Here is a 3,351-nt window from a genome sequence, read left to right as displayed (position 1 = left end):
ACACCACAGTTGAAAAGCATTATATACCTCCTAAGAGAAGTGCAAAACACTATGTGTAAAATATTCTTGACAAAATAATTGAACCTGAATCTTCTCAAGCCTCTAGATCTAACTACCAATTTACAGCTTACAATGGCAAAGGAACATATTAAACAACATCACAGGGACATGATCAACAAAATTCAAATTGTTGGAAACCCCAGGACAAACAGCCAGTCTCTTCAACAATAACAAACAGCCAAATGAACAAAATTGAAAGGAACAAAAACAAAGAAATGGTGGGGAGACCTATAACCTGTTGTTAACTTGCAAATGTATTTATTTGACCATTTCTGAAAAGGCAGGGTAGAATAAATCCATTTTCTTATAGTACCACTGCAAACAGACTGAATTTCAGAGCTCTTAGTTTGCTTTACAAACTTCTGAAGAGTGAACATAAGCAACTTAGCAAGCTTTTTCCTTCCCCTCCAGGTTCTCCTGAACTTGGAGGTGGGGATGTGCTGAGGGGGTGTGCTGCTTGGGGAGGAACTGGTGATAATTGATGCTAAATAAATAAAATATGGTTGAACTTGCCAAACTCTTTCCACCTCCTCCCATAGGCAACAGGAGGACTTGGCTTACTCTTTAACTAAAGTCATGTAGTAAGCAAGTTAAGTTTATCAAACACAGAGAATGGAGGGAGGCTTCCATTATAGATAATTTCCAAAGGTAGGAATGAATGAAACCCCAAGCTTAATTATTCAGCCCTTTCTTTTGCTGTTCAGACTGAAGTGTTCTTGCAATGGAGCTCAGATCCTTGGCCCACTGAGTCATTGATATAATGCACTCAGTACCTTTGACTAAAATGTCTTGGAAAAGTCATCTTGGGATGGAGTAGTTGGTTTATTATAATGATGATACTATACAAGGAAAATCAAAGCAGTAAGCAGCAGACAGTGACCCTCTCCTCTGAAACCCCAATGATCACTCCACTCATGTCAGCTTTATAGTCCAAGCCAACTCAACTGGGAGAGCAGAGGGTGAGCTCAGAGAAAGAGGGGACCTTTTCCCGGATTTGTGGACCACACTTCAGAGCTTCCTGGATCCCAGCATCCTTACCTTTGTAGTTGACGAGTTACGGGGGAGTGAGGGTTTAAGACCTATTTTTTCACCAGTGCAGTAAAATGATATAAATAGCTGATCTTTTTTCAGGTATACCATACAATTGCCTTGTTCTTTTCCCATTGCACCCTCCATGATTTAGATACATAGATAGCCTCCCCATTATGTTCAGCCACTTCCCAGCAGCAAGATGCCTGCCTTGGAAGAGATAACTATTAGTACATCTTTAGCTGGTCCAATGTTGAGAAGATAGTTACCTCCCAAACTCATGTCTGAACCAGTTTGGAAATGATTTCGGATTCACTTGTGATGTCCCATGTCCCAGTGACAGTCCTGGGTGCCTTGTCCATGGCGGTGCACATCTCCTACTTGTGATCTAGCAACCCCCCTGGTCTGAATCGACCTTGATCCTCGCAGTATCCTCCATGATATTTCTGACCCCATCGTCAGTTGCCACTTCACCCTTGACAGGGCTATCACTAGACCCAAGAAAGAAAAGCTGTAGAATTCCTGTAAGTATCAGGACATTCTTACTCTCCAACAGACCGAATCAGGTCAGGTTTCTCCCTGTTAACCAGGTCATACAGCTCTGGCCTTGTTCTCGCACTGAAAAATGCTGTCATTTTGAAGCCATTTTTCTTAAAAGTAGGTAGAGGGGATGGAACCATTCTAAGAGTGTGATGCAGTCCATAGCTGCAGGACAGCTTCAGGACAGCTGCTCCCACCTCCTCAACGCACAAAACACAACGGAGGCTCAGGTTCTCCAAGTTCCAGCTCCAAGACAAAGGACTCGGCCAGTTTTTGAAGCCTTGGTGATGTTTTGTGGTCAGAACTGTAGATGGGGCTTCCCTGCTGGCTCAGAGCAAAAAGAACCCACCAGCCAGTGCAGGAGACATGGGTTTGATCCCTGATCCAGGACGCTCACACATGCCACAGAACAGCCAAACCCATGTGCTGCAACTGTTGAACCTGTGCTTTACAGCCAGGGAGCCACAACTACTGAGACCACGTGCCTCATCTGCTGCAGCCTGCGTGCCCTAGAGCCCGGGCTCCAAAACGAGAGAAGCCGCTGCATGAGAAGCCCCTGTACCACAGCTAGACAGTAGCCCCTCTCGCCCCAACTATAGAAAGCCATTGCAGCAACAAGATCTAGAGAGCCAAAAATAAATAACTGAAAACTATTAAAAAAAAAAAAAAAGACTATATATGGAACCTGGAAGAGGCGAGCCCACTTCTGGTGAAAGAAGGCATGGTGACCCGTCACCCTGAATCCGCATAGCTGAAGCCAGGGGGTGGTCATTGAGCATGAAGCACTGGTACTAGGGCAGCTGCTTACCCTTCCAGTGTCTCCAGAAGCACACAGTGCCCCAGGCCACTCACCCCAAATGTTGCCTGTCTAACCAGCCTGGAGCTGAAACTCAATTCACCAGAGGTGCAGCTGCAAGCAGCCTGCAGTGAGCCCTGAGCACCCACCTGGCCCTCCCAGCAGCAGCCACTCTCCCGCCATCCCATCTTGAGAGTGGGGACACCTGTCTATTAAAATTGACTTTTACTTCACCGATCCTAATGAATGGAGCTTATTTGGAACCTGTCTCAAGCAAAGGAAACGTTGTTATGTTCTGATTTAAGGAAAAGAGGACCAGTATAGTGTTCATGGAAAGTAGATGAGGTGGGCTGCAGAAATCAGGAAGTATTGAGAGCCCCTGGGCCCAGAAGTCAGGGAGGGTGAAAGTACAGGCCAAGCGAGGCAGTCGTGACATCTTCCCCACTAACTGATACCTGTCAGAACGTCATTAGCTAGGGTCTCCAGTTTGGCCGTCTGGGAAATATTGGGGTTTGAAAGCATGCTAGCATAGGGACCTGGCAAAAGCTTAGCTGTATTAAACTGCCCTCCAATTCAACTAGAGATAAAACAAGAGAGGAAGGAGACATATCTCCAAATTCAATTCTCCTATCTTTGCTTATGTTTTATGGAGAACTTATGTCATTCACAAAAGAGATGTAGTTTCCCCAAGGGAGACAGCAGGTGTACATTTCCTCTCAAGGTTATTTAATTGCTGTCAAGAAGACATACGATTAACAAAACCAAATGCTGGAAATATGAAGTAAAGACAATTTTAAAGTTGTTGATATAGTTGATTACAGTATATCATACACTGTGTTTATTTGCCATAAAGCTGTCTATCACAGACTGTTTCCACACCTGTGCCTTCACACTAAACAGCCCACTGCTTAGCTGTGTGGAAATTC

General features: G+C 44.8%; 1 pseudogene; it reads right to left on the bottom strand.

Moving 5' to 3' along the window:
• Nucleotides 1-1,187: 1,187 nt before the first annotated feature.
• Nucleotides 1,188-2,947, bottom strand: LOC138076266 (tissue alpha-L-fucosidase pseudogene; annotated as a pseudogene).
• Nucleotides 2,948-3,351: the final 404 nt, after the last annotated feature.

Source organism: Capricornis sumatraensis, chromosome 3 (genome assembly GCF_032405125.1).
Source record: "Capricornis sumatraensis isolate serow.1 chromosome 3, serow.2, whole genome shotgun sequence".
Classification (NCBI taxonomy): domain Eukaryota; kingdom Metazoa; phylum Chordata; class Mammalia; order Artiodactyla; family Bovidae; genus Capricornis; species Capricornis sumatraensis.
This window is presented reverse-complemented; position numbering and strand designations above follow the sequence as displayed.